Source organism: Sinocyclocheilus anshuiensis, unplaced genomic scaffold (assembly GCF_001515605.1).
Source record: "Sinocyclocheilus anshuiensis isolate Anshui unplaced genomic scaffold, SAMN03320099.WGS_v1.1 scaffold1868, whole genome shotgun sequence".
NCBI classification, from domain to species: Eukaryota; Metazoa; Chordata; class Actinopteri; order Cypriniformes; family Cyprinidae; genus Sinocyclocheilus; species Sinocyclocheilus anshuiensis.
The window spans coordinates 76,609-87,552 of record NW_015558639.1 but is presented as its reverse complement, the minus strand read 5'-3'; positions in this window follow the sequence as shown (position 1 = coordinate 87,552).

The window sequence follows — 10,944 nt, the reverse complement described above, 5'->3', positions numbered from 1 at the left end:
AATGGGGTCAGATTTAACTGTGAGAGATGACTAGTGGTTAAAAGAATGAAACATAAAAGGAGGTTGGCTTAAATAGGATTTGTGTATTTACAATGATCACATAAAATACTTTAAAACAACACTATTAAACCAGGTAAACTCAGTCTGTTAAAAGAATACAGTTTGTTTGTCCATACCCTAAAACTGTCCAAGAATCCCAGTGTGTTGATAAGTCCAATGTGAGTGTCCACCAGTGTATATACAATCCACAGAAAGTGTAATCCAAAATTCATAGATGGTGTCTGGAAAGGTAAGCTCTGAAAATGGTAACTCCTCAATCCAGGTAAGTTTGGTGACCGTTTTTTTTTTTTTTTTTTTCTTTTTTTTTTGCTTTTTTTTTTTTTTTTTTATTGAATCACTCAAATTCAACACTTTACAGTAGCCAGGGGGTGAACACAAAGAAAAAGAGATATAAAATTACAGTGAAATAAAGAGAAGATAAAAAATAAATTACATAAAAACATGGAAATGTTTACATACATTAATATACTTAACAGCTTTCTTGGTTTGTTTGTCATGCTGCTCTCTTATTCAGTTGTACTTCCTGCTTCCTGTCATGTGTATAGTCACATGACAGGTCAACCATATATTTCTTAAAGACATACACACACTTAAAATTTCAAGAGAAATAAAATGGACTAAAAAACATATAAACCAATTAAAACTCTATAATACATTAAATCATTGTAATAAATAGAAGGTTAAAACATGTCTTTTGTGTGACAGTGTCACAAGATTATTTCAGAGAAATGACTGAATGCAATAGAAAACTCGGAAAATGGCCACATACAGTTAACTGTTCATAGTGATTTCAAAATAAAACTTCAAACCCTCACTCTGGGTTTACACGTTTTAATGTCCACGTATTCAAGAAATTACAGTTGATGTAGCATTTCTGTCATAAAGAAATGGCCAAATATTAACGATATAAATATTAATTTAATCATTTAATCATAACAATATTAATCATCTAATTATGATTAGATCACGCAGCGACATGTAAAAATCCATTTTAAGGCTGTTGGCGCCGTCTGTAGGTCTTTGATATAATGCGTAATGTACATTACTTAAATTGTTTATAATATATTATGTATTTTAAGTTTTGTTTTATTCAGCAAAACCATATGGTTACGTGCTTTTAATATTTTATTTGAACTAATTATTATTGCCTCATTGCTATTACATATGATTTTAGGTAATTTTAAAGGCTTGATTAGGTCTATTTTTATTACCATAAAAATACACTATAATGATCAGATCACTTGATTAATCATCAGAATAATTGACCAATAACTCAGTTACCAAAATAATTGTTAATGACTGCCCTAGATGAGAGGTCTATGTCCGCACCTGCCAGGATCTGTGCTCGGATGTTGTGAGCCACTGGTGGTGGCTCCGAGGCAACAGTATTTGGTTGGACGGGCAGAGGTGTTGCTGTGAAAAGAAAATATTGTGATTCTGAGTGCAGAAGAGAAGTGTAAGGGAGAGGAGAGGGGGCCATGATTGTCGGTGGAGGCAGTCTCACACTTAAATCGGGCTCTGGAGATTGAGGAGGGAAGCTGAAAGTGTAAGAGGAAAATGGAGGGAAAAAAAAGATGTGAGGGTCAGTCAAGTGGAGTCAGCCTCACGCTTCCTTCAGCTGCTGTAGCTGTAGGCCATGGGAAGGGGAGTATGTGACCTCCAGAGGAAAATGCTGGAGAGCCTGTGTAGCCTGCGCCACTAGCGGAGGCAGCCTCATGCTAGCGTCCATGCATTTTCCTCTGGGGGAATGCTTACATGCATTTTATTAAAGTGCAATGTGTAATTTAAAATACAGGTAAAATGCTGGTGAAAATTAATACAGAAAATTTGAGTAATTTTAGTGTGTATTCTATACAGTTTTACTTCATGGTTACATAATGGCATCAAAATTCAATGATGTCACAACATCATTTAAATGACATTTAGCAATAAACGACCTGCCTTTAGCGACTTTACCTAAAAATTAGTTGGCAACACTGGAGGCCTGCGCCGCTACGGGAGCTGGAGGGCCGGCTACGTATGGCGCAGCGGCCAGAAAGAGCCGTGGTGAAAGGATGAGCCAAAGCGGGAAGCGAGTGAGGCCATGCTGCTGTGAGATCTGGGGCGTGGCCCAGGCTCGTTGAATGCCTGCCGCTGTGACCCAATGCTCAAGGAGAGCCGGGTCTTGTGCGGGACAATGGTGCTCTCGAGCGAGGCGAGTTCGGGGCCTTTCAAGCTTTGCCTGATCTATTGGCCACCTTGGGGGCTGGAGTGGATTTAGGAGTGAGGTTGGCTGATTTCCAGGGTGATGAAAAGATCGTACAGATCCGCTTTGTATATTCTCTGTGAGAACTGTGCATCGGAATTAATCAGTGTTTGCCTCAGGCTTAAATACTGTCCACTTTCTGAGCGGCGGAATTTTTGGCACAGCCGAATGATAGGCGGATGCCAGAAAACTGTCGTGAGACAGAGGTAAGTTGGCTCTATATATATACGTATTGTGCTAGTTAAGCTGATTAACTTAACGAGTTCCACCTGTGCCAAATTGGATGATTATCTGATCGTGCTCCTCCCGAACCTTGTCAATAAAACATCATATCGCGTGGCCACGACATAATGATGTCATTCCCTTGACAAAATGATCTTGTGTCCGTGACAAAACTAGCCTAAGTGAATCAATAATGTCCCTTCTCGTTTACTGTAAGTGAACCAAACATGTCCCTTCCAAGTCACCATACATGCTACATGCTAACGTTAGCTAGCCTTTATTTTTCCCACTCGTGTTAAATCGGAGAGAGAGAAAAAAATGATGAGAAAAACAAATTTAGAAGAGAGAAAAAAATTTGAAGTGGGAGAAAAAAAATGAGAAGAGCGAAAAAAAAGTGAGTAAGAAAATAAAAGTTTTTGAAGAAAAAAAAAGGTTTTAAATTGAAAAAAATAAAGTTTTTGATAGAGAGGGGAAAAACGTTTTTAGAGGGAAAAAAGGTGAAAGAGAAAAAAAATCTTAGGACTTAGGCTCAAGAAGGGTCTAAGAGACTAGATATATATTTTTTCTCCTTTTTTTCACGTTGTAGCTCAGGGCTTCCATAAAAAAAGTGACTTAAAAACAGCTATGCTGAATAGAGGTTCAATAATGATCACAGTTGTATTACAAAAAAAAACAACTTATATTACATTACATATGGGGTTGGGGGTGAATAATTTTGATTGCAATTGCACTTATATAGTCTTTATACATCATATTTCATATGGTCCATCCCTAAAGCTTGTTAAAGCACTAAGGCATTATAGACATAACATGACTTTCTGTAAAGCTGCTTTTAAACTTTACAGATAAAATTTACTTGATGGTTGGTCATACTTCAATACAGAATTCAAAACTTTATAAAACTTATTTCTGTATAATTTATAAGCTGTTTTCCTCATGGGTGCTTAAAATGTCCTCACAAGGTTAAAATATACATATAATAAATATATATAAAATATATAACTATATTTGTAGGGACATTTGGTCCCCACAATGTAGGTAATACCAGGTACACACACACACACACACATTTAAAATGGGGATAAGATGTTGAGTAAGTTCAACAAAAAATCTGAGCTATCTTTTTACAGATCGTTGAAAGCTACAGAAAATAGTAGTAAATTGATCACTGCACTTCACTGAAAAAAACTGAAATCCAGGCACCTAAACATGGATATGCAGTTGCCATTTTTGTGTCATTTCTTATCCTATGCCATGACAAACGTGAAGTTTGGGGCAGATTGGACATTGCATGTTTTAGTTAGTGTAAAACATGACATTAACTGTTGCCAACAGAAGGCGCTATAAATTATAACAGAACATTGCCAAGTAGATATTTTCAGGCCAGCATTCTTATTCTTATAACACGTGAAGTTTGGGGAAGATCAGACATTGCATGTTTAAGTATGGCAAAACATGGAATTTTGTCAGGCCTCCACAGACACAACCTTTAACAAAAACTCAAGATTTCACAATTTAACATTGCAAAGGCCTTTAGATTAGACTGACCGAATTATGTGTTTATCTGATTACATCTCCAGCAGATGTTAGTTAGTGTAAAACATGATGTAAAACAAGATGCTGCTATAACTTTAACTGAATATGTGCATGGGTATGTGTTCAGGACAGGACTCTTATCAAACATATGACATTTTGGGCAGAGCAGACATTGTATGCCTGAGTTATAACAACTTACTTTTTCATGGGAAAACAGCTACATTTGTCAGGTCGCTACGGACACGCCCCTCAACGAAAACTCAAGTTCAGTTAAAATACAATGCCTGAAATTAGCAAAAACAACACAAAATTTGCAGAGAAAATTCAAAACAACTAACTTCCTTTTCGGTTTGAAATTTTGCTCCAAAAGACTTTTTTGTAGGTATTGGTGTGTTATATGTGTCTACCGAAATTCATACATGCACATGAAATGTAGCTCGAGGGGCACTTCGTATCAGATGTAATTTTTCGCCACTTCTGGTGTGTGTGCAAAGTTTCATGAGATTTCGAGCATATTTAAGCCCTCAAAAATCTGATTCGTTTTGGAGAATAATAATAATAAATATAGCTGCAAGCAGCAATTAAGGGGCCAAGCGCAACAGAAGTAAGCCAGCAAGCATCAGACCAACTGCAGCAGTGAGAAATTCAAGCTATTTTAAGACGATTTTAGTCAAAATGGCTGGAAAAATCATAAATACAACTACTACTAATATGATTTAATGGGTTATCACTTTTGACCAATTGGTGGCGCTGTTATCAAATCGATGTGGTGTGTTCTGTGTGAGGTGACAATGGCACACACAAAGTTCAGTGTCAATATGTCAAAGCTTTGCAGAGTAACAGCCTCATAGTCATATTGGCATCATGCCTCAAATATTTTGTGGCACTATAGAAAAATGTTTTTTTTTTTATCAACACAAAATCCATAACTTTTTGTCAGCACATTCTGAAGATAATCTGACTCGATTTTGGTGAAAATCAGACAAACGGTCTAGAAGGATTTAAAAAAGTATGTTTTCAACATAAATCAAAATGGCAAACAGGAAGTTTCATTACAATAGGCTAATGTAATCAAAACTTATAAGCATTTTTTTTTTAATTTCATTATTAATGTTTAATGAATGGTTTATAACTTTTGACCAATAGGTGGCACTGTTACCAAATTCAGCCTCAGATGCAGTTTGGCATCATTCCAGCAAATTCGCTGATGCATTAAAGGGGTCATAAGATGTTGCTAAAAATAACATTATTTTGTGTATTTGGTGTAATGAAATGTGTTTATGCGGTTTAAGGTTAAAAAAAAATATTATTTTCCACATACTGTACATTATTGTTTCTCTTCTATGCCCCGCCTTTCTGAAACGCATCGATTTTTACAAAGCTCATCGGTCTGAAAAGCGAGGTGTGCTCTGATTGGCCAGCTATCCAGTGCGTTGTAATTGGCCGAATACCTCAAGCGTGTGACGGAAATGTTACGCCCCTTACCATATTGCGATGCCTTGTCCCGGCCCGAGCGACGAGACAAAAACATTAAAACCCATTATAAACGAGGCATTTGTTGCATCCAGTGGGGACATAATTACGGATTATATTGACGTATACTGTCTTTTTACGCGCTGCATTGCATTGCGCCGTGTAAACATAAAACCATGTCTGCATTTGTGATCGGAGAAATGACACACACCGGCGGGCTAGAGTGAGCGGAGGCCGGATATGCACCAAGAGCTTGTAACACTCCAAAGAGAAAGGAAAAATTGAAATCACATCATATGACCCCTTTAAACAATAACCATTTTGTACATCGACATGAAACCCATAACTTTTTGCTAGCATGGTCTGAAGATGATGTGAGTCAAATTTGGTGAAAATTAGCCTCACGTCCATTTTAGAGTGCAAAATTCAAATTCGTTCACACGTTATTCGAGAAAGGTTTGACTAATCAACTTGAATTCCATAGCCTTTTTGCCAGCATGGTTTGAAGATGATCTGAGCCAATTTTGGTGAAAATTAGACAAACCATCTAGGACGAGTGGTGTGCATTCGACTCGACATGAACCCAGGAATCAGAGGAAAAAAATATTTTGCTTCTAAACTTTACGGTTCAAAAGTTATTAGCATAAACATATGTGCAACTTTAAACTGTTGGTGGCGCTAGAGGGTATGAGTTAGACACTCCAAACTTGCGATGGTTAATGTTGAGACTGTCCTCTATGTGTGTGCCAAATTTCATAACTTTCCTGCAAGCAGTTCTATGGGCTACTATAGACTTCCAGAGCAGCAGCAGAAGAAGAACACCAATGGATACAATAGGTGCATACGCACCTACAGTGCTTGGCCGCTAATGATAATAAATGGAACAATTCCAATAGGGTCCTCGCACCATGGTGCTCAGGCCCTAAAAATCCTTAGAAAAATAAAAGGGTCCTGCACCTCCTGGGTAGGGATGGGTACCGAAACTTGGTATTAAAGTCCCTTTTCCCTTTTGCACATTATAAATTAGTTATTCGGCTTTCGATTTGAAAACCACTAATCTATAATTACAGCACACAAATCTATTTGTTCAATATACAATTTACCAGCTCACGCTGTCACGTTCTTTCTCACACCCCTTCTTCCTTCTCTTTTTCTAGTTCCTCCCCTTCACCTCTGCCCTGGACATCCGATTGGCCACACACAATGTAAGAAATATAAATAAAACAACTGAACAAATTTACACTTAATAAATGCAGGTTTTAACATACAATACCCATTATAACAAATATGCAGTGAATAAAGAAACTGAAAACACATTTTTTCATTGGGTTACACAATATTGACCTGTTTATTTTCTTCAATGTTTGATGTCAATTTGACGTCTGTTTGACATCAGTTGCCCGCTGGGATGCAAGCAACACTTAGGTACTTTGCTAAAGCATGTTATTAATACAATGAAGCAGGAAGTTGATGTAACACCAGGCATGCAATGTCCACTCTGCCCCAAACTTAACATATTTGATATAAGAGTCATGGCCTGAAGACATCTACATGCCAATATTCAGTTAATAGTCATAGCACCACCTACTGTCAACAGGAAAAGACATGTATAACACTGTGAAGCACTATTAGCAACACACTAAAAAAGCCATTGAGTGCTAAACATGCTAGAAACATGCTCAAACATGCTAGCAATACTTACTAAGTGCTATCAATACGATGAAACAGGAAGTTGCTGTAACTCAGGCATGCAATGTCTAATCTGCCCCAAACTTAACAAGTTTGATAAGACTCCCGGGCTGAACACATTTACATGCCCATATCTGGTTATAGTCATAGCGCCACCTGCTGGCAACAGTAAGTGACATGTTTAACATTGTTATGGAATCTTAAAAACATATTAAAAAGCATCAGCAACTGATAAATAGGCTAGCAACATGCTGGCACATGCTCAGACATGCTAGCAACACTTACTAAGTGCTAAAACATGCTATTAATGCTGTAAAAGAGAAAGTTGTTGTAAGTCTGCCATACAATATCCGATCTGCCCCAAACCTCACACGTTTGATAAGAGTCCTGGCCTGAACACATCTAAAGGCCAATATTCAGTTTATAATGAATACTTTATTGTCATTGCACGATTTATACAACGAGATTAAATTTGCAACTCCTTGTGGTAAAAAAAAACACAAGAAAAATTAATAAATACATCAAACAATACACCACAGAAAAAAACTGTGTATATATGAATTGCACATATGTAAATATTGCACAGTTCCATAGTGTTTGAAAAAGTCCTTTGTGTAATTTATGCATTTAGTTCTCTAATTGCACTTCGATAAAAACTGTTCTTAAGCCTGGAGGTGCGAGCCTGAATAACCCTGTAACGCCTCCCAGAAGGTAGCAATGTGAACAGGGTGTTTCCTGGATGGGAACAATCTTGAATTATGCGTGCCAAGTGACGCAAGTTTCTGGCTCTATATATGTCGGTCAGTGAGGGAAGCTGTGTGCTTATAATGTTCTGCGCTGACTTCCTCACTCTCTCCAGAGCATTCTTATCAATCATAGTGCAGCTTTTAAACCACACCAGGATGGTGTAAGTGATAATACTCTCCACGGAGCATTTGTAAAAGGACAGCAGCAATTCCTGTGACAAGTTGACTCTCCTCAGTGACCTCAAGAAGTACAGTCTCTGTTGTGCTTTTTGTACAAGGGCATTGGTGTTGGCAGACCATGTGAGATCCTGAGAGATGTATCTTCCCAAATATTTTAAATCACTGACCTTCTCCACAGTTTCCCCTTTGATATAAATAGGGGCATGCTCTTCCCTTTTCCTTCTAAAATCTATTACCAACTCCTTTGTTTTTGAGGAGTTGAGTATCAAGTTGTTATCCGCGCACCAGGCAGTGAGTTTTTGGATCTCATCTCTGTAAGCAGACTCGTCGTTGTTATGTATCAGTCCCACCACAGTAGTATCATCCGCAAACTTAATAATAATATTGCTGTCATGGATTGGTGTGCAGTCATGGGTGTATAAGGTGTACAGCAGGGGGCTTAAAACGCAGCCCTGGGGAACCCCAGTGCTAAGTGGCAGTTCTGAGGAATGATGGAACCCCATCCTGACCGACTGGGGGCGCTCTGTTAAGAAATCCTTGATCCATCTGCATGTGCGGTAACTGACACCCAGACTGTGAAGTTTAGTCACCAATTTGCCAGGGATGATGGCATTGAACACAGAACTAAAATCCAAAAACAGCATTCTTGCATAAAATCCTGGTTGCTCCAGATGTGTTAACACGGAATGTAGGACTGTGTTTATAGCACCCCCTGTTGTCCTGTTGGCTCTATATGCAAATTGGTGCTGGTCCAGACCGAAAGGGAGCGAGCACTTAGTGTGCTTTAACACCAGCCTTTCAAAGAACTTCATGACAGTGAAGTAGAGGTAAGAGCTACAGGTCTGTAGTCACTGAGGCTACTGATAGGTGATTTTTTAGGGATAGTCACAATGATGGAAGATTTGAAGCATTTGGGGACAGTGCAGGTGGACAGAGAGAGGTTGAAGATAGAGGTAAAAACCTCAGTCAACTGGTCCGCGCAGTCCCTCAGTACTCTCCCTGGAATACCATCGGGTCCAGCCGCTTTCCTGCGATTAACACTCCAGAACACTCTCCTGATGTCTTCCTTACTCACAGTGAGTGTCAGGTGATTGTAGATGGTGCTGATGTGAGCCTGGTCTCTGTCTCTGTTTGCTCAAAGCGTGCAAAAAAAATAATTGAGCTCCTCAGCCAGGTTACTGCTGGTTAGATCTTTAGGGCCCTTCAGGTTTGTGAGGTACGTAATGCCCTGCCAGACGCGCCGGGAGTCCCCCTCACTGAAATGTCCCTCTATCCTTCTTCTGTAAGCTGCGCCGGGAGTCCCCCTCACTGAAATGTCCCTCTATCCTTCTTCTGTAAGCTGCTTTTGCCTCATTGATGCCTTTCTTTAGGTTGGATCTGGCAGCGCTGTATAATTCCATGTTTCCAGACCTAAAGGCTGTGTCTCGGTCCCTCAACAGCTGCTTTCTCAACAGTGACATTATCAATACAGGTTTGAATATAAAACAAAACAGTGGATGTGAAGTCTGCCAGGTCCTGTTGTGCAAATATGTCCCATATGGTGTGCTCAAAACAGTCCTGCAGTTGTGAGATTGCATCCTCTGGCCAGAACCTCAAGTATCTCACCTTAGGAATACTTTTCTTAATAAGAGGACTATATGCTGGGGTAAGAAAAATGGAAAGGTGGTCAGACTGGCCCAAGTGAGGGTGGGTAGAGACTTTATATCCTTCCTTGATGTTACTGTATAAATGATCCAGTGTGCTTTGACCTTGTGTCAAACATGTAACATGCTGATAAAATTTAGGAAGGACAGTCTTTAAATTTGCACGATTAAAGTCCCCAGCTAAAATAAAGATCCCGTCGGGAAGCACACACTGCAGTTTGTTGATTGTTGCTATCAAAAAGTTCAATGCCACTGTAATGTTAGCACTAGGTGGAATGTACACAGCTATGACAACAACTACAGTGAACTCACGCAGCAGATAGAAGGGCCGGCATCTCAGTGTAACAAACTCCAAATCGGGTGAGCAATGTCTTCCCATGACTGTAGCATCTTTACACCACCTGTTGTTAGAGTAGATGCAGAGTCCCCCTCCTCTTCTCTTGCCGGAGTCGCTGTTTCTGTCAGCCTGGTGCGCTGTGCGGCCCGCTAGCATGATAGCTTCGTCTGGTATCCCCGGGTGTAGCCACGTCTCTGTTATTACCATAACCGAGCAGTTCTGTAACAACTTCTGTGCCTCGATTGTCGTTGCTAGTTCGTCCATCTTGTTACCGAGTGATCTAGCATTTGTCAAAAAAGAACCTGCATTTCCAGGACTCTGTGTGAATTTCTATTCCAAATATGACGTATACGGATTTATTATTTTGCATTCCTGCCATAAATGAATAAATTACTGTCACTGCAACAGTTTTATCAAAACAGTGGTCAAATATCGAAGTTAGAGTCTTTAATCTTTCTAATGATGCACAGTTTGTCCAGATCAAGTAAGAGTCTGATCTTTATAATGATGCACAGTTTGGCCAGATCAAGTAAGAGTGAGATGTTTTCACATGCTGTTAAAGTGAAACAACAATAATCTGGGGCCGTCGCTGATCTTTGTCAGTTAAGGGGTTAATTTGAATTTTTTAAAACAATTGAAATATTATTGGGCCAGCTCAACTCATGAGATCAACTCTATTCTAAATTATTTTTCTGAGAACTATTTTAAACAGTTTTTGTGGATATTTTGATATATTTATTCTAAAACATAACAAGGATACCAGATGATTTTTAGCAATACAAATTAATGTGTATGGCACAAGTGGCATTTATA